Genomic DNA, 20,016 nt, shown 5'->3' with positions numbered 1-20,016 from the left:
GAAGACTATAGGGCCAAAGGAAATATCCTCCGGTAACAAAGAAAAAGAAGCTTTCTGAGAAACTTGTTTCTGTTCTGTGAAATCATCTCACAGAATTACAGCTTTCCCCTCAAGAAGCCTTTCGCTAAGACAGTTCTTGTGGAATTGGAAAAGTGATATTTGGAAGCCCATAGAAGGCTATGGTGAAAAAGAAAATATCCTCAGATGAATTCTGGAAAGAAGCTTTCTGAGAAACTGCTTAGTGTTCTGTTAATTCAACTCACAGAGTTACATCTGTATTTCTAGGATCTCTTTGCTAGCCCTATTTCTATGGAATATGAGAACAGATATTTCGGATCCCTTTGAAGACTATAGGGCCAAAGGAAAAACCTCCGATAACAAAGAGAAAGAAGCTTTCTCAGAAACTTCTTTGTGTTCTTTGAAATCATCTCACAGAGTTACAGCTTTCCCTTCAAGAAGCCTTTCGCTAAGACAGTTCTTGTGGAATTGGCAAAGTGATATTTGGAAGCCCATAGGGGCTATGGTGAAAAAGGAAATATCCTCAGATGAAATCTGGAAAGAAGCTTTCTGAGAAACTGCTTAGTGTTCTGTTAATTTATCTCACAGAGTTACATCTGTACTTCGTGGATCGCTTTCCTAGCCTTATTTCTGTGGAATCTGAGAACAGATATTTCGGATCCCTTTGAAGACTATAGGGCCAAAGGAATTATCCTCCGATAACAAAGAGAAAGAAGCTTTTTGAGAAACTTCTTTGTGTTCTGTGAAATCATCTCACAGAGTTACAGCTTTCCCCTCAAGAAGCCTTTCGCTAAGACAGTTCTTGTGGAATTGGCAAAGTGATATTTGGAAGCCCATAGAGGGCTATGGTGAAAAGGGAAATATCCTCAGATGAATACTGGAAAGTAGCTTTCTGAGAAACTGCTTAGTGTTCTGTTAATTCATCTCACAGAGTTACATCTGTATTTCTTGGATCTCTTTGCTAGCCTTATTTCTGTGTAATCTGAGAACAGATATCTCGGATCCCTTTGAAGACTATTGGGCCAAAGGAAATATCCTCCGATAACAAAGAGAAAGAAGCTTTCTCAGAAACTTCTTTGTGTTCTGTGAAATCATGTCACAGAGTTACAGCTTTCCCCTCAAGAAGCCTTTCGCGAAGACAGTTCTTGTGTAATTGGCAAAGTGATATTTGGAAGCCCAGAGAGGGCTATGGTGAAAAAGGAAATATCCTCCGATGAAATCTGGAAAGAAGCCGTCTGAGAAACACCTCAGTGTTCTGTTAATTCATCTCACAGAGTTACATCTGTATTTCGTGGATCTCTTTGCTAGCCTTATTTCTGTGGAATCTGAGAACAGATATTTCGGATACCTTTGAAGACTATAGGGCCAAAGTAAATATCCTCCGATAACAAAGAGAAAGAAGCTTTCTGAGAAACTTCTTTGTGTTCTGTGAAATCATCTCAAAGAGTTACAGCTTTCCCTTCAAGAAGCCTTTCGCTAAGACAGTTCTTGTGGAATTGGCAAAGTGATATTTGGAAGCCCATAGGGAATATGGTGAAAAAGGAAATATCCTCAGATGAAATGTGGAAAGAAGCTTTCTGAGAAACTGCTTAGTGTTCTGTTAATTTATCTCACAGAGTTACATGTGTACTTCGTGGATCGCTTTCCTAGCCTTATTTCTGTGGAATCTGAGAACAGATATTTCGGATGCCTTTGAAGACTATACGGCCAAAGGAATTATCCTCCGATAACAAAGAGAAAGAAGCGTTTTGAGAAACTTCTTTGTGTTCTGTGAAATCATCTCACAGAGTTACAGCTTTCCCCTCAAGAAGCCTTTCGCTAAGAAAGTTCTTGTGGAATTGGCAAAGTGATATTTGGAAGCCCATACAGGGCTATGGTGAAAAAGGAAATATCCTCAGATGAAATCTGGAAAGAAGCTTTCTGAGAAACTGCTTAGTGTTCTGTTAATTCATCTCACAGAGTTACATCTGTATTTCGTGGATCTCTTTGCTAGCCTTATTTCTATGGAATCTGAGAACAGATATTTCAGATCTCTTTGAAGACTATAGGGCCAAAGGAAATATCCTCCGATAACAAAGAGAAAGAAGCTTTCTGAGAAACTTCTTTGTGTTCTGTGAAATCATCTCACAGAGTTACAGCTTTCCCCTCAAGAAGCCTTTCGCTAAGACAGTTCTTGTGGAATTGGCAAAGTGATATTTGGAAGCCCATAGAGGGCTATGGTGAAAAAGGAAATATCCTCCAATGAAATCTGGAAAGAAGCCTTCTGAGAAACTCCTCAGTGTTCTGTTAATTCATTTCACAGAGTTACATCTATATTTCGTGGATCTCTTTGCTAGCCTTATTTCTATGGAATCTGAGAACATATATTTCGGATCCCTTTGAAGACTATAGGGCCAAAGGAAATATCCTCTGATGACAAAGAGAAAGAAGCTTTCTGAGAAACTTCTTTGTGTTCTGTGAAATCATCTCACAGAGTTACAGCTTTCCCCGCAGGAAACCTTTCGCTAAGACAGTTCTTGTGGAATTGGCAAAGTGATATTTGGAAGCCCATAGAGGGCAATGGTGAAAAAGGAAATATCCTCAGATGAAATCTGGAAAGAAGCTTTCTGAGAAACTGCTTAGTGTTCTGTTAATTCATCTCACATAGTTACATCTGTATGTCGTGGATCTCTTTGCTAGCCTTATTTCTGTGGAATCTGAGAACAGATATCTCGGATCTCTTTGAAGACCACTGGGCCAAAGGAAATATCCTCCGATAACAAAGAGAAAGAAGCTTTCTGAGAAACTTCTTTGTGTTCTGTGAAATCATGTCACAGAGTTACAGCTTTCCTCTCAAGAAGCCTTTCGCGAAGACAGTTCTTGTGTAATTGGCAAAGTGATATTTGGAAGCCCAGAGAGGGCTATGGTGAAAAAGGAAATATCCTCCGAAGAAATCCGGAAAGAAGCCGTCTGAGAAACACCTCAGTGTTCTGTTAATTCATCTCACAGAGTTACATCTGTATTTCGTGGATCTCTTTGCTAGCCTTATTTCTGTGGAATCTGAGAACAGATATTTCGGATCCCTTTGAAGACTATAGGGCCAAAGTAAATATCCTCCGATAACAAAGAGAAAGAAGCTTTCTCAGAAACTTCTTTGTGTTCTGTGAAATCATCTCACAGAGTTACAGCTTTCCCTTCAAGAAGCCTTTCGCTAAGACAGTTCTTGTGGAATTGGCAAAGTGATATTTGGAAGCCCATAGGGGCTATGGTGAAAAAGGAAATATCCTCAGATGAAATCTGGAAAGAAGCTTTTTGAGAAACTGCTTAGTGTTCTGTTAATTTATCTCACAGAGTTACATCTGTACTTCGTGGATCTCTTTCCTAGCCTTATTTCTGTGGAATCTGAGAACAGATATTTCGGATCCCTTTGAAGACTATAGGGCCAAAGGAATTATCCTCCGATAACAAAGAGAAAGAAGCTTTTTGAGAAACTTCTTTGTGTTCTGTGAAATCATCTCACAGAGTTACAGCTTTCCCCTCAAGAAGCCTTTCGCTAAGACAGTTCTTGTGGAATTGGCAAAGTGATATTTGGAAGCCCATAGAGGGCTATGGTGAAAAAGGAAATATCCTCCAATGAAATCTGGAAAGAAGCCTTCTGAGAAACTCCTCAGTGTTCTGTTAATTCATCTCACAGAGTTACATCTGTATTTCGTGGATCTCTTTGCTAGCCTTATTTCTATGGAATTTGAGAACATATATTTCGGATCCCTTTGAAGACTATAGGGCCAAAGGAAATATCCTCTGATAACAAAGAGAAAGAAGCTTTCTGAGAAACTTCTTTGTGTTCTGTGAAATCATCTCACAGAGTTACAGCGTTCCCGTCAAGAAGCCTTTCCCTAAGACAGTTCTTGTGGAATTGGCAAAGTGATATTTGGAAGCCCATAGGGGCTATGGTGAAAAAGGAAATATCCTCCGATGAAATCTGGAAAGAAGCTTTATGAGAAACTGTTAGTGTTCTGTTAATTCATCTCACAGAGCTACATCTGTATTTCGTGGATCTCTTTGCTAGCCTTACTTCTATGGAATCTGAGAACAGATATTTCGGATCCCATTGAAGACTATAGGGCCAAAGGAAATATCCTACGATAAGAAAGAGAAAGAAGCTTTCTGAGAAACTTCTTTGTGTTCTTTGAAATCATCTCACAGAGTTACAGCTTTCCCCGCAGGAAACCTTTCGCTAAGACAGTTCTTGTGGAATTGGCAAAGTGATATTTGGAAGCCCGTAGAGGGCAATGGTGAAAAAGGAAATATCCTCAGATGAAATCTGGAAAGAAGCTTTCTGAGAAACTGCTTAGTGTTCTGTTAATTCATCTCACAGAGTTACATCTGTATGTCGTGGATCTCTTTGCTAGCCTTATTTCTGTGGAATCTGAGAACAGATATCTCGGATCTCTTTGAAGACTACTGGGCCAAAGGAAATATCCTCCGATAACAAAGAGAAAGAAGCTTTCTGAGAAACTTCTTTGTGTTCTGTGAAATCATGTCACAGAGTTACAGCTTTCCCCTCAAGAAGCCTTTCGCGAAGACAGTTCTTGTGTAATTGGCAAAGTGATATTTGGAAGCCCAGAGAGGGCTATGGTGAAAAAGGAAATATCCTCCGATGAAATCTGGAAAGAAGCCGTCTGAGAAACACCTCAGTGTTCTGTTAATTCATCTCACAGAGTTACATCTGTATTTCGTGGATCTCTTTGCTAGCCTTATTTCTGTGGAATCTGAGAACAGATATTTCGGATCCCTTTGAAGACTATAGGGCCAAAGTAAATATCCTCCGATAACAAAGAGAAAGAAGCTTTCTCAGAAACTTCTTTGTTTTCTGTGAAATCATCTCACAGAGTTACAGATTTCCCTTCAAGAAGCCTTTCGCTAAGACAGTTCTTGTGGAATTGGCAAAGTGATATTTGGAAGCCCATAGGGGCTATGGTGAAAAAGGAAATATCCTCAGATGAAATCTGGAAAGAAGCTTTCTGAGAAACTGCTTAGTTTTCTGTTAATTTATCTCACAGAGTTACATCTGTACTTCGTGGATCTCTTTCCTAGCCTTATTTCTGTGGAATCTGAGAACAGATATTTCGGATCCCTTTGAAGACTATAGGGCCAAAGGAATTATCCTCCGATAACAAAGAGAAAGAAGCTTTTTGAGAAACTTCTTTGTGTTCTGTGAAATCATCTCACAGAGTTACAGCTTTCCCCTCAAGAAGCCTTTCGCTAAGACAGTTCTTGTGGAATTGGCAAAGTGATATTTGGAAGCCCATAGGGGCTATGGTGAAAAAGGAAATATCCTCAGATGAAATCTGGAATGAAGCTTTCTGAGAAACTGCTTAGTTTTCTGTTAATTTATCTCACAGAGTTACATCTGTACTTCGTGGATCTCTTTCCTAGCCTTATTTCTGTGGAATCTGAGAACAGATATTTCGGATCCCTTTGAAGACTATAGGGCCAAAGGAATTATCCTCCGATAACAAAGAGAAAGAAGCTTTTTGAGAAACTTCTTTGTGTTCTGTGAAATCATCTCACAGAGTTACAGCTTTCCCCTCAAGAAGCCTTTCGCTAAGACAGTTCTTATGGAATTGACAAAGTGATATTTGGAAGCCCATAGAGGGCTATGGTGAAAAAGGAAATATCCTCAGATGAATACTGGAAAGTAGCTTTCTGAGAAACTGCTTAGTATTCTGTTAATTCATCTCACAGAGTTACATCTGTATTTCGTGGATCTCTTTGCTAGCCTTATTTCTATGGAATCTGAGAACAGATATTTCGGATCCCTTTGAAGACTATAGGGCCAAAGGAAATATCCTCCGATAACAAAGAGAAAGAAGCTTTCTGAGAAACTTCTTTGTGTTCTGTGAAATCATCTCACAGAGTTACAGCTTTCCCCTCAAGAAGCCTTTCACTACGACAGTTCTTGTGAAATTGGCAAAGTGATATTTGGAAGCCCATAGAGGGCTATGTTGAACAAGGAAATATCCTCCAATGATCTCCCGGCCCGCGGGATAGTCGAAGCAGGCCCTGGAAGAGGGGGTGGGAATTTGGGGAACAAGAGATACGAGAAATGGTGACAAGACAGTGCTCTGATCAAGTCTCTTTTAATGGCGGTAATGCAGTGCCTTATATACACTTGGAGGGAAAGGGGTTGGGCCAGAGGCGGAAATGATCTCATCACAGAGGGCGTGACCAAGTAGGTATTGGTTTCTCTGGTCGAACGTCATGTTGCACCTGCACCGTCAGGTAGTAATTTTCGCGGGCGCGGGAAAAATGGGTGAAGAAGCAGCAGGAAGAGCGCCATCTTTTATGAGGTATTAATACAGGGAGAAAAGGCAAAGATAGGGAGAAGGCGTGGGGTGGAAATGAATAGAGCTCAGGCGTTCCCAATCGTCAGCTATCATTCGCTATGGCCGGGGCGTGCAGCTCCGGACAGGTCCCCCTTTTAATTATTTTATGATGAGAAAACAACCCCTCGGGAACTGCGCCTGTCTTAGGTTGGGTCAACTCATCCCCACCTTCTAGGCCCGTCATGGGATAAGGCAGCTGCAAAGGCGGCCCTCCTGTCTTAGGCTCCGATGGAGATAGTGTCCTCTTACCCGTCATTGACTGTCCAGTTCAGCACACAGGGGAGGTGGTCTTATTAAGGCAAATAAGACTCACCATTTTCAGTCATCTCAAGGGGATGATAATGGACCTGTATAGGTTTGACCTGGAAGGCCTCGATTTGTTGTCTGACGAACGCCATAAGCTTATTAAAGATTATAGGCCCGAGAGTGAGAAAGAGTAGAAGAGTAAGTAAAGGACCAAGAAATGGCAGGAAATAGGGGAGAAGTCCATCGAGTCCAGTCCACAAGGGATTAGCGACCAGACCTTTTCTGCGCTCTTCTAGTTCTTCCTGTAAAGTCTTTATCTTATCTCTGACGATTCCGGATTTGTTGGCGTAAAAACAGCACTTTTCATTTCCATGACTGGTCTGGCATTAGGTAAGCTGTCTTGCCCGAGCAAGTCACCTGGGTGATTCTGTCTGACGGAGGTTCAGATACCTGTCCCCCTCTGCAATCACAAGGCTGGCCATATTGTTTTCGTAATAATTCTCTTGCCTTACGAGGGTCACCAAAACCTGCATAGACTGTCACTATGTTATATAGAGCGATTATTCTCCAAAGGAATCTCATGTTCGGCTTCATTTTCTGAAAAACAAGAAGGAAAGAACTTCTCAGGGAGATTTATCTTCCCTGGACTGACAATGGTTATGATTTATTTGTCTTACCAATCTTTCAGGCAGCCATCTGGCTGCATCATTTTTTTGTGAGAAGATGCATACTGAGCCTCTTCCCCAAATTAAAACTGGATCGGGGCCATGCCATGAATTATCAAGTGGATCTTTCCATTTTACCATTGCAAACTGTTTTTGAGATTCAGGATGCCAGAAACGATCGGCAGCCGATTTTCCATGACTGTCCAAATTTAAAAAATTAAGGATAAACAGGGCATGATTGAGTATGTTTCTAGGGGTACCCTTCACGGGGTACCAGCTCCCCCCTTTTAATTTTGTGATAACAGTTTTTAAAGACAGATGAGCTCTTTCTATTATACCTTGTCCTTGGGGATTGTAGGGAATGCCTGTGGTATGTTTAATTTGTAGGGTATTACAGAATTGTAAAAAGGTTTCGGCTATATAACCAGGGCCATTGTCTGTTTTGATTTGTTTGGGTATTCCTAAAATAGAAAAGCAATGCAATAAATGAGCTATGACATGTTTGGTGGCCTCTCCTGTTTGGAGAGTTGCACTGATGAATCCACTATAAGTGTCTATGCATACATGGATATATTTTAGCTGACCGAATTCTAAGTGGTGAGTAACGTCCATTTGCCAAATTTCGTTGGGGATGAGTCCTCGGGGGTTAACTCCTAGATAGGGAACAGGCAAATATGTTATGCAGTTGGCGCATTGTTTAACTATTTGTCGAGCTTGTTCTCTGGTAAGTTTAAACATGAGTCTTAAGGTTTGGGCGTTTAAATGATGTAAGGCATGTGCTTTTTGTGCTTGTTGCAAATTGTCTGTAGTGACTGTGGCTATGATTTTTGTTGCCGCGTCAGCTGTTGCATTACCTTGTGTTAAAGGTCCCGGTAATCCTGAATGTGCTCTAATATGCCCAAGAAAAAAGGGAGTAGTCCTTTTTCGAATAAGTTGTTGACATTGTAAAAATAGGTCAGCTGTGTCTGAAATATGTTTAATTTGAGGCACGGTCTCTAAGAGGGGTATTGAATGAGCCAGATAGGTGCTGTCTGTGTAAATGTTAAGTGGCTGACAAGGAAAAGCTGATAGTGCTGCAATTATAGCTTGCAATTCGACCAGCTGAGCTGATGTATAAGTGGTCTGGAATTTAACAACTACATTATTGTAAGTGTAAGCGGCAAGTCCTGTGGAAGATCCATCAGTGAAAATTAATAATGCGTCATTGAGAGGTTCTTTACTGGTAATATGGGGAAACACAAACGCATGAAGTTTACAAAATTGAATGAATTTGTTAGGTGGGTAATGGTTGTCAATTGAGCCAGTGTAAGAAGCGCAAGCAATTGGCCAGGCTTCTGTATTTTGTAATAGCCAATGAATGTGTGATTGAGTGTAGGGCTGTATAATGGTAGAGGGTTCTATTCCAAAGTATTTTCTACTGTTTTCTCTTCCCAAGATAATTAGATCAGCTATGGCATCATAATAAGGCAACAAAACCTTTTTAGGGGAGGAGGGCAGGTGTACCCACATAATGGGATTGTTCTGCCAAAATAGGCCAGTAGGGGTTATTGTTGTGTTAAAAATAAGGAATATTAATGGCTGAGAATAGTCAATACTGGTAACAAATTGTGTTGCAATGGCATGTTCTACCTGTTGGAGTGCCATTAATGCTTCTTTAGTAATGGACCTGGGAGATTTTGGATTAGAGTCTCCTTTTAATATATCAAAAAGAGGTTTTAACTCTCCTGTAATGAGTTTTAAGTACGGTCGAAGCCAATTTATGTCTCCCAGTAATTTTTGGAAATCATTTAAAGTTTTTAAATGATCACGACGTATAACGGCCTTTTGATTAATGATTTTGGGTTCATTAATTTGAAAACCAAGATAGGTGTATGGATCTTGTAATTGTACCTTTTCTGGGGCTATTTGTAGTCCAGCTGCTGCTAACTCTTGTTTGAGTTGAGCAAAGCACTGTAAGACCTGTTCGCCAATTTCTCCTGCTATTAAAATATCATCCATATAATGTATAATATACATTTGTGCCCACGTTTTTCTGACTGGCTCTATAGCAGCAGCTACATATTTTTGACACAAGGTAGGACTATTAGCCATACCCTGAGGTAAGACTTTCCATTGATAGCGTTTCATTGGTTGTTTAAAATTTGTAGATGGAAGACTAAAGGCAAATCTTTTTTGGTCAGCAGGATGAAGGGGAATTGTAAAAAAGCAATCTTTAAGGTCAATAATGATTTTAAAATATTTTTGAGGAATCGCAACCGGTGAAGGTAATCCTGGTTGTAAGGCACCCATAAGGATCATAGTGATATTTACTGCTCTTAAATCTTGTAAACGCAAAGCATGCCTACAAGACCAAAAACCTCATCACCTGGGTACATGGTAGATAAGTAAATAATGGTCTGCACCCCAGACGCAGCAAATCAGAAACTTGGAGGGCAGAGCTCTGCAAGCTGTGATTGAACAAGCTTCCCAAGTGAGTTTCATGCACACTGAAGGCTGAAACTCAATGAGAACCATTGTTTTAACCAATTAAAATACAATCTTCAGGTGGTTCATATACACTGCCAAAATTGAGAAAGCTTCAGAATCACTGAATAGTAATAATTATTTTCAGATGGTACTCGACAAATTTACAAAAACTGCAAACATGCAAGACCCGCCCAGCCATCCGCACATCCACTGGGATCCACTCCCACGATCACCCTCGAGGGAAATGAGATCCTCCTCCGTATCTTGCGGAGGCTTTGCAAGGTTAGAACGGGAGCTCACCTTTAAAATATGCTCTGTCTGAGCGACCGCAGCCATGACTTGCGAATCGACCTCCTTCCTATCTATTAAATCTCTAATGAGGTTCCAATAAGAGAAAACGGTCACAGGAATTTTTTCTGGCCCAAAAGTATTATAATAGTCCTGAAGACAATCCCCTACTCTACGCCATCCTTGATATCAATAGTTCCTTCCTGTGGGAACCAAGGGCAAATATCTTTTACAAAATCAAAAAATTTAAACAAGTCATTACCTTTAACCTTTACTCCTCGTATCTTTAAAGCCTCTTTTAATTGTCCTACATATATTTGATGCTGACTTAATTCTTGTCCCATTTCGGACGCCTCGCTTACCTTCGATCCTGACGCGGCAGGTTCCCACGGTGATCAGTTTAATTCCTTTTGTCTTTATTAGCGGTCGACCATCCTTTGGCGTCCTCTTCCTCACAGAGTCCCTCGTTTCCAGGTCCCTGTCCAGGCGCCACGTCTCCCGGCCCGCGGGATAGTCGAAGCAGGCCCTGGAAGAGGGGGTGGGAATTTGGGGAACAAGAGATACGAGAAATGGAGACAAGACAGTGCTCTGATCAAGTCTCTTTTAATGGCGGTAATGCAGTGCCTTATATACACTTGGAGGGAAAGGGGTTGGGCCAGAGGCGGAGATGATCTCATCACAGAGGGCGTGACCAAGTAGGTATTGGTTTTCTGGTCGAACGTCATGTTGCACCTGCGCCGTCAGGTAGTAATTTTCGCGGGCGCGGGAAAAATGGGTGAAGAAGCAGCAGGAAGAGCGCCATCTTTTATGAGGTATTAATACAGGGAGAAAAGGCAAAGATAGGGAGAAGGCGTGGGGTGGAAATGAATAGAGCTCAGGCGTTCCCAATCGTCAGCTATCATTCGCTATGGCCGGGGCGTGCAGCTCCGGACACAATGAAATCTGGAAAGAAGCCTTATGAGAAACTCCTCAGTGTTCTGTTAATTCATCTCACAGAGTTACATCTGTATTTCGTGGATCTCTTTGCTGGCCTTATTTCTATGGAATCTGAGAACATATATTTCGAATCCCTTTGAAGACTATAGGGCCAAAGGAAATATCCTCCGATAACAAAGAGAAAGAAGCTTTCTGAGAAACTTCTTTGTGTTCTGTTAAATCATCTCCCAGAGTTACAGCTTTCCCCTCAAGAAGCCTTTCGCTAAGACAGTTCTTGTGGAATTGGCAAAGTGATATTTGGAAGCCCATAGAGGGCTATGGTGAAAAAGGAAATATCCTCAGATGAAATCTGGAAAGAAGCTTTCTGAGAAACTGTTTAGTGTTCTGTTAATTCATCTCACAGAGTTACATCTGTATTTCGTAGATCTCTTTGCTAGCCTTATTTCTGTGGAATCTGAGAACAGATATTTCGGATCCCTTTGAAGACTATAGGGCCAAAGGAAATATCCTCCGATAACAAAGAGAAAGAAGCTTTCTGAGAAACTTCTTTGTGTTCTGTGAAATCATCTCACAGAGTTACAGCTTTACCCTCAAGAAGCCTTTGGCTAAGACAGTTCTTGTGGAATTGGCAGAGTGATATTTGGAAGCCCATAGAGGGCTATGGTGAAAAAGGAAATATCCTCAGATGAAATCTGGAAAGAAGCTTTCTGAGAAACTGCTTAGTGTTCTGTTAATTCATCTCACAGAGTTACATCTGTATTTCGTGGATCTCTTTGCTAGCCTTATTTCTGTGGAATCTGAGAACAGATATTTTGGATCCCTTTAAAGACTATAGGGCCAAAGGAAATATCCTCCAATAACAAAGAGAAAGAAGCTTTCTGAGAAACTTCTTTGTGTTCTGTGAAATCATCTCACAGGGTTACAGCGTTCCCGTCAAGAAGCCTTTCCCTAAGACAGTTCTTGTGGAATTGGCAAAGTGATATTTGGAAGCCCATAGAGGGCTATGGTGAAAAAGGAAATATCCTCCAATGAAATCTGGAAAGAAGCCTTCTGAGAAACTGCTTAGTGTTCTGTTAATTCATCTCACAGAGTTACATCTGTATTTCGTGGATCTCTTTGCTAGCCTTATTTCTATGGAATCTGAGAACATATATTTCGGATCCCTTTGAAGACTATAGGGCCAAAGGAAATATCCTCTGATAACAAAGAGAAAGAAGCTTTCTGAGAAACTTCTTTGTGTTCTGTGAAATCATCTCCCAGAGTTACAGCTTTCCCCTCAAGAAGCCTTTCACTAAGACAGTTCTTGTGGAATTGGCAAAGTGATATTTGGAAGCCCAGAGAGGGCTATGGTGAAAAAGGAAATATCCTCCGATGAAATCTGGAAAGAAGCCGTCTGAGAAACACCTCAGTGTTCTGTTAATTCATCTCAAAGAGTTACATCTGTATTTCGTGGATCTCTTTGCTGGCCTTATTTCTGTGGAACCTGAGAACAGATATTTCGGATCCCTTTGAAGACTATAGGGCCAAAGTAAATATCCTCCGATAACAAAGAGAAAGAAGCTTTCTGAGAAACTTCTTTGTGTTCTGTGAAATCATCTCACAGAGTTACAGCTTTCCACTCAGGAAGCCTTTCGCTAAGACAGTTCTTGTGGAATTGGCAAATTGATATTTGGAAGCCCATAGAGGGCTATGGTGAAAAAGAAAATATCCTCAGATGAATTCTGGAAGGAAGCTTTCTGAGAAACTGCTTAGTGTTCTGTTAATTCAACTCACAGAGTTACATCTGTATTTCTTGGATCTCTTTGCTAGCCTTATTTCTATGGAATATGAGAACAGATATTTCGGATCCCTTTGAAGACTATAGGGCCAAAGGAAATACCTCCGATAACAAAGAGAAAGAAGCTTTCTCAGAAAATTCTTCGTGTTCTGTGAAATCATCTCACAGAGTTACAGCTTTCCCTTCAAGAAGCCTTTCGCTAAGACAGTTCTTGTGGAATTGGCAAAGTGATATTTGGAAGCCCATAGGGGCTATGGTGAAAAAGGAAATATCCTCAGATGAAATCAGGAAAGAAGCTTTCTGAGAAACTGCTTAGTGTTCTGTTAATTTATCTCACAGAGTTACATCTGTACTTCGTGGATCTCTTTCCTGGCCTTATTTCTGTGGAATCTGAGAACAGATATTTCGGATCCCTTTGAAGACTATAGGGCCAAAGGAATTATCCTCCGATAACAAAGAGAAAGAAGCATTTTGAGAAACTTCTTTGTGTTCTGTGAAATCATCTCACAGAGTTACAGCTTTCCCCTCAAGAAGCCTTTCGCTAAGACAGTTCTTGTGGAATTGGAAAAGTGATATTTGGAAGCCCATAGAGGGCTATGGTGAATAAGGAAATATCCTCCAATGAAATCTGGAAAGAAGCCTTCTGAGAGACTCCTCAGTGTTCTGTTAATTCATCTCACAGAGTTACATCTGTATTTCGTGGATCTCTTTGCTAGCCTTATTTCTATGGAATTTGAGAACATATATTTCGGATCCCTTTGAAGACTATAGGGCCAAAGGAAATATCCTCTGATAAAAAAGAGAAAGAAGCTTTCTGAGAAACTTCTTTGTGTTCTGTGAAATCATCTCACAGAGTTACAGCTTTCCCCGCAGGAAACCTTTCGCTAAGACAGTTCTTGTGGAATTGGCAAAGTGATATTTGGAAGCCCATAGAGGGCAATGGTGAAAAAGGAAATATCCTCAGATGAAATCTGGAAAGAAGCTTTCTGAGAAACTGCTTAGTGTTCCGTTAATTCATCTCACAGAGCTACATCTGTATGTCGTGGATCTCTTTGCTAGCCTTATTTCTGTGGAATCTGAGAACAGATATCTCGGATCTCTTTGAAGACTACTGGGCCAAAGGAAATATCCTCCGATAACAAAGAGAAAGAAGCTTTCTGAGAAACTTCTTTGTGTTCTGTGAAATCATGTCACAGAGTTACAGCTTTCCCCTCAAGAAGCCTTTCGCGAAGACAGTTCTTGTGTAATTGGCAAAGTGATATTTGGAAGCCCAGAGAGGGCTATAGTGAAAAAGGAAATATCCTCCGATGATATCTGGAAAGAAGCCATCTGAAAAACACCTCAGTGTTCTGTTAATTCATCTCACAGAGGTACGTCTGTATTTCGTGGATCTCTTTGCTAGCCTTATTTCTGTGGAATCTGAGAACAGATATTTCGGATCCCTTTGAAGACTATAGGGCCAAAGTGAATATCCTCCGATAACAAAGAGAAAGAAGCTTTCTCAGAAACTTCTTTGTTTTCTGTGAAATCATCTCACAGAGTTACAGCTTTCCCTTCAAGAAGCCTTTCCCTAAGACAGTTCTTGTGGAATTGGCAAAGTGATATTTGGAAGGCCATAGGGGCTATGGTGAAAAAGGAAATATCCTCAGATGAAATCTGGAAAGAAGCTTTCTGAGAAACTGCTTAGTGTTCTGTTAATTCATCTCACTGAGTTACATCTGTATTTCGTGGATCACTTTGCTAGATTTATTTCTGTGGAATCTGAGAACAGATATCTCGGATCCCTTTGAAGACTATAGGGCCAAAGGAAATATCCTCCGATAACAAAGAGAAAGAAGCTTTCTGAGAAACTTCTTTGTGTTCTGTGAAATCATGTCACAGAGTTACAGCTTTCCCCTCAAGAAGCCTTTCGCGAAGACAGTTCTTGTGTAATTGGCAAAGTGATATTTGGAAGCCCAGAGAGGGCTATGGTGAAAAAGGAAATATCCTCCGATGAAATCTGGAAAGAAGCCGTCTGAGAAACACCTCAGTGTTCTGTTAATTCATCTCACAGAGTTACATCTGTATTTCGTGGATCTCTTTGCTAGCCTTATTTCTGTGGAATCTGAGAACAGATATTTCGGATCCCTTTGAAGACTATAGGGCCAAAGGAAATATCCTCCGATAACAAAGAGAAAGAAGCTTTCTGAGAAACTTCTTTGTGTTCTGTGAAATCATCTCACAGAGTTACAGCTTTCCACTCAGGAAGCCTTTCGCTAAGACAGTTCTTGTGGAATTGGCAAATTGATATTTGGAAGCCCATAGAGGGCTATGGTGAAAAAGAAAATATCCTCCAATGAATTCTGGAAAGAAGCTTTCTGAGAAACTGCTTAGTGTTCTGTTAATTCAACTCACAGAGTTACATCTGTATTTCTTGGATCTCTTTGCTAGCCTTATTTCTATGGAATATGAGAACAGATATTTCGGATCCCTTTGAAGACTATAGGGCCAAAGGAAATACCTCCGATAACAAAGAGAAAGAAGCTTTCTCAGAAACTTCTTTGTGTTCTGTGAAATCATCTCACAGAGTTACAGCTTTCCCTTCAAGAAGCCTTTCGCTAAGACAGTTCTTGTGGAATTGGCAAAGTGATATTTGGAAGCCCATAGGGGCTATGGTGAAAAAGGAAATATCCTCAGATGAAATCTGGAAAGAAGCTTTCTGAGAAACTGCTTAGTTTTCTGTTAATTTATCTCACAGAGTTACATCTGTACTTCGTTGATCTCTTTCCTAGCCTTATTTCTGTGGAATCTGAGAACATATATTTCGGATCCCTTTGAAGACTATAGGGCCAAAGGAATTATCCTCCGATAACAAAGAGAAAGAAGTTTTTTGAGAAACTTCTTTGTGTTCTGTGAAATCATCTCACACAGTTACAGCTTTCCCCTCAAGAAGCCTTTCGCTAAGACAGTTCTTGTGGAATTGGCAAAGTGATATTTGGAAGCCCATAGAGGGCTATGGAGAAAAAGGAAATATCCTCAGATGAAATCTGGAAAGAAGCTTTCTGAGAAACTGCTTAGTGTTCTGTTAATTCATCTTACTGAGTTACATCTGTATTTCGTGGATCTCTTTGCTAGCCTTATTTCTGTGGAATCTGAGAACAGATATTTCGGATCCCTTTGAAGACTATAGGGCCAAAGGAAATATCCTCCGATAACAAAGAGAAAGAAGCTTTCTGAGAAACTTCTTTGTGTTCTGTGAAATCATCTCAGAGAGTAACAGCTTTCCCCTCAAGAAGCCTTTCGCTAAGACAGTTCTTGTGGAATTAGCAAAGTGATATTTGGAAGCCCATAGAGGGCTACGGTGAAAAAGGAATTATCCTCAGATGAATACTGGAAAGTAGCTTTCTGAGAAACTGCTTAGTGTTCTGTTAATTCATCTCACAGTGTTACATCTGTATTTCGTGGATCTCTTTGCTAGCCTTATTTCTATGGAATCTGAGAACAGATATTTCGGATCCCTTTGAAGACTATAGGGCCAAAGGAAATATCCTCCAATAACAAAGAGAAAGAAGCTTTCTGAGAAACTTCTTTGTGTTCTGTGAAATCATCTCCCAGAGTTACAGCTTTCCCCTCAAGAAGCCTTTCGCTAAGACAGTTCTTGTGGAATTGGCAAAATGATATTTGGAAGCCCATAGAGGGCTATGGTTTAAAAGGAAATATCCTCCAATGAAATCTGGAAAGAAGCTTTCTGAGAAACTGCTTAGTGTTCTGTTAATTCATCTCACAGAGTTACATCTGTATTTCGTGGATCTCTTTGCTAGCCTTATTTCTGTTTAATCTGAGAACATATATTTCGGATCCCTTTGAAGACTATAGGGCCAAAGGAAATATCCTCTGATAACAAAGAGAAAGAAGCTTTCTGAGAAACTTCTTTGTGTTCTGTGAAATCATCTCACAGAGTTACAGCTTTCCCCGCAGGAAGCCTTTCGCTAAGACAGTTCTTGTGGAATTGGCAAAGTGATATTTGGAAGCCCATAGAGGGCAATGGTGAAAAAGGAAATATCCTCAAATGAATACTGGAAAGTAGCTTTCTGAGAAACTGCTTAGTGTTCTGTTAATTCATCTCACAGAGTTACATCTGTATTTCGTGGATCTCTTTGCTAGCCTTATTTCTATGGAATCTGAAAACAGATATTTCTGATCCCTTTGAAGACTATAGGGCCAAAGGAAATATCCTCCGGTAACAAAGAAAAAGAAGCTTTCTGAGAAACTTGTTTCTGTTCTGTGAAATCATCTCACAGAATTTCAGCTTTCCCCTCAAGAAGCCTTTCGCTAAGACAGTTCTTGTGGAATTGGAAAAGTGATATTTCGAAGCCCATAGAAGGCTATGGTGAAAAAGAAAATATCCTCAGATGAATTCTGGAAAGTAGCTTTCTGAGAAACTGCTTAGTGTTCTGTTAATTCATCTCACAGAGTTACATCTGTATTTCTTGGATCTCTTTGCTAGCCTTATTTCTGTGTAATCTGAGAACAGATATCTCGGATCCCTTTGAAGACTATTGGGCCAAAGGAAATATCCTCCGATAACAAAGAGAAAGAAGCTTTCTCAGAAACCTCTTTGTGTTCTGTGAAATCATGTCACAGAGTTACAGCTTTCCCCTCAAGAAGCCTTTCGCTAAGAAAGTTCTTGTGGAATTGGCAAAGTGATATTTGGAAGCCCATACAGGGCTATGGTGAAAAAGGAAATATCCTCAGATGAAAGCTGGAAAGAAGCTTTCTGAGAAACTGCTTAGTGTTCTGTTAATTCATCTTACTGAGTTACATCTGTATTTCGTGAATCTCTTTGCTAGCCTTATTTCTGTGGAATCTGAGAACAGATATTTCGGATCCCTTTGAAGACTATAGGGCCCAAGGAAATATCCTCCGATAACAAAGAGAAAGAAGCTTTCTGAGAAACTTCTTTGTGTTCTGTGAAATCATCTCAGAGAGTAACAGCTTTCCGCTCAAGAAGCCTTTCGCTAAGACAGTTCTTGTGGCATTGGCAAAGTGATATTTGGAAGCCCATAGAGGGCTATGGTGAAAAAGGAAATATCCTCAAATGAATACTGGAAAGTAGCTTTCTCAGAAACTGCTTATTGTTCTGTTAATTCATCTCACAGAGTTACATCTGTATTTCGTGGATCTCTTTGCTAGCCTTATTTCTATGGAATCTGAGAACAGATATTTCAGATCCCTTTGAAGACTATAGGGCCAAAGGAAATATCCTCCGATAACAAAGAGAAAGAAGCTTTCTGAGAAACTTCTTTGTGTTCTGTGAAATCATCTCACAGAGTTACAGCTTTCCCCTCAAGAAGCCTTTCGCTAAGACAGTTCTTGTGGAATTGGCAAAGTGATATTTGGAAGCCCATAGAGGGCTATGGTGAAAAAGGAAATATCCTCCAATGAAATCTGGAAAGAAGCCTTCTGAGAAACTCCTCAGTGTTCTGTTAATTCATCTCACAGAGTTACATCTATATTTCGTGGATCTCTTTGCTAGCCTTATTTCTATGGAATTTGAGAACATATATTTCGGATCCCTTTGAAGACTATAGGGCCAAAGGAAATATCCTCTGATAACAAAGAGAAAGAAGCTTTCTGAGAAACTTCTTTGTGTTCTGTGAAATCATCTCACAGAGTTACAGCTTTCCCCACAGGAAACCTTTCGCTAAGACAGTTCTTGTGGAATTGGCAAAGTGATATTTGGTAGCCCATAGAGGGCAATGGTGAAAAAGGAAATATCCTCAGATGAAATCTGGAAAGAAGCTTTCTGAGAAACTGCTTAGTGTTCTGTTAATTCATCTCACATAGTTACATCTCTATGTCGTGGATCTCTTTGCTAGCCTTATTTCTGTGGAATCTGAGAACAGATATCTCGGATCTCTTTGAAGACCACTGGGCCAAAGGAAATATCCTCCGATAACAAAGAGAAAGAAGCTTTCTGAGAAACTTCTTTGTGTTCTGTGAAATCATGTCACAGAGTTACAGCTTTCCTCTCAAGAAGCCTTTCGCGAAGACAGTTCTTGTGTAATTGGCAAAGTGATATTTGGAAGCCCAGAGAGGGCTATGGTGAAAAAGGAAATATCCTCCGATGAAATCCGGAAAGAAGCCGTCTGAGAAACACCTCAGTGTTCTGTTAATTCATCTCACAGAGTTACATCTGTATTTCGTGGATCTCTTTGCTAGCCTTATTTCTGTGGAATCTGAGAACAGATATTTCGGATCCCTTTGAAGACTATAGGGCCAAAGGAAATATCCTCCGATAACAAAGAGAAAGAAGCTTTCTCAGAAACTTCTTTGTGTTCTGTGAAATCATCTCACAGAGTTACAGCTTTCCCTTCAAGAAGCCTTTCGCTAAGACAGTTCTTGTGGAATTGGCAAAGTGATATTTGGAAGCCCATAGGGGCTGTGGTGAAAAAGGAAATATCCTCAGATGAAATCTGGAAAGAAGCTTTTTGAGAAACTGCTTAGTGTTCTGTTAATTTATCTCACAGAGTTACATCTGTACTTCGTGGATCTCTTTCCTAGCCTTATTTCTGTGGAATCTGAGAATAGATATTTCGGATCCCTTTGAAGACTATAGGGCCAAAGGAATTATCCTCCGATAACAAGGAGAAAGAAGCTTTTTGAGAAACTTCTTTGTGTTCTGTGAAATCATCTCACAGAGTTACAGCTTTCCCCTCAAGAAGCCTTTCGCTAAGACAGTTCTTGTGGAATTGGCAAAGTGATATTTGGAAGCCCATAGAGGGCTATGGTGAAAAAGGAAATATCCTCCAATGAAATCTGGAAAGAAGCCTTCTGAGAAACTCCTCAGTGTTCTGTTAATTCATCTCACAGAGTTACATCTGTATTTCGTGGATCTCTTTGCTAGCCTTATTTCTATGGAATTTGAGAACATATATTTCGGATCCCTTTGAAGACTATAGGGCCAAAGGAAATATCCTCTGATAACAAAGAGAAAGAAGCTTTCTGAGAAACTTCTTTGTGTTCTGTGAAATCATCTCACAGAGTTACAGCGTTCCCGTCAAGAAGCCTTTCCCTAAGACAGTTCTTGTGGAATTGGCAAAGTGATATTTGGAAGCCCATAGGGGCTATGGTGAAAAAGGAAATATCCTCCGATGAAATCTGGAAAGAAGCTTTATGAGAAACTGTTAGTGTTCTGTTAATTCATCTCACAGAGCTACATCTGTATTTCGTGGATCTCTTTGCTAGCCTTACTTCTATGGAATCTGAGAAC

This window comes from Macaca fascicularis, chromosome 3 (assembly GCF_037993035.2).
Source record: "Macaca fascicularis isolate 582-1 chromosome 3, T2T-MFA8v1.1".
Classification (NCBI taxonomy): Eukaryota; Metazoa; Chordata; class Mammalia; order Primates; family Cercopithecidae; genus Macaca; species Macaca fascicularis.
This window is presented reverse-complemented; position numbering follows the sequence as displayed.